Source organism: Chrysochloris asiatica, unplaced genomic scaffold (assembly GCF_000296735.1).
Source record: "Chrysochloris asiatica unplaced genomic scaffold, ChrAsi1.0 scaffold00535, whole genome shotgun sequence".
Taxonomy (NCBI): domain Eukaryota; kingdom Metazoa; phylum Chordata; class Mammalia; order Afrosoricida; family Chrysochloridae; genus Chrysochloris; species Chrysochloris asiatica.
Genome location: NW_006409053.1, coordinates 431107 through 431632, shown reverse-complemented (window position 1 = coordinate 431632; position 526 = coordinate 431107).

Genomic DNA, 526 nt, shown 5'->3' with positions numbered 1-526 from the left:
AATCATCTATGCTAAGAAATTTGGAAGACAACCATCTGGCCAACTGATTGGAAAAGATCCATATTTGTGCCCATTTCAAAGAAAGGTGACCCAACAGAATGTGGAAATCATCAGACAATATCTTTGATATCCCATTCGAGTAAAATTTTTCTAAAGGTGTGAGAAATGTTGTCTATTAACAGTCTCCAGTCTTTCTGTCTCTTGCTGGGAGGCAATCAACCCTGTGGAGTATGGCACCAAAACCAAGGAGGGACATGTCTCCTTTTCCACCAGGGGTGCTGCTCTAAGTGGCCAGAAAATCCATGAGGGGCCCCCAAATTTGTGAGAAACATTGTCTATACCTACAAATGCTAAAGTAATGCAATCTGTACTCATTTTAATGAGTGAAGTTTTCTTTATTTGATTTTGCAAAATTGGGCACCCAACCCAGGAGACATGAGCAGAGGCACCATATGGCCCACCACAAAAGGTTTTTATACTTGTCTCCAGAAGGGCCCTCCTCCAGTCCCAGTTCCCCATAAACAAT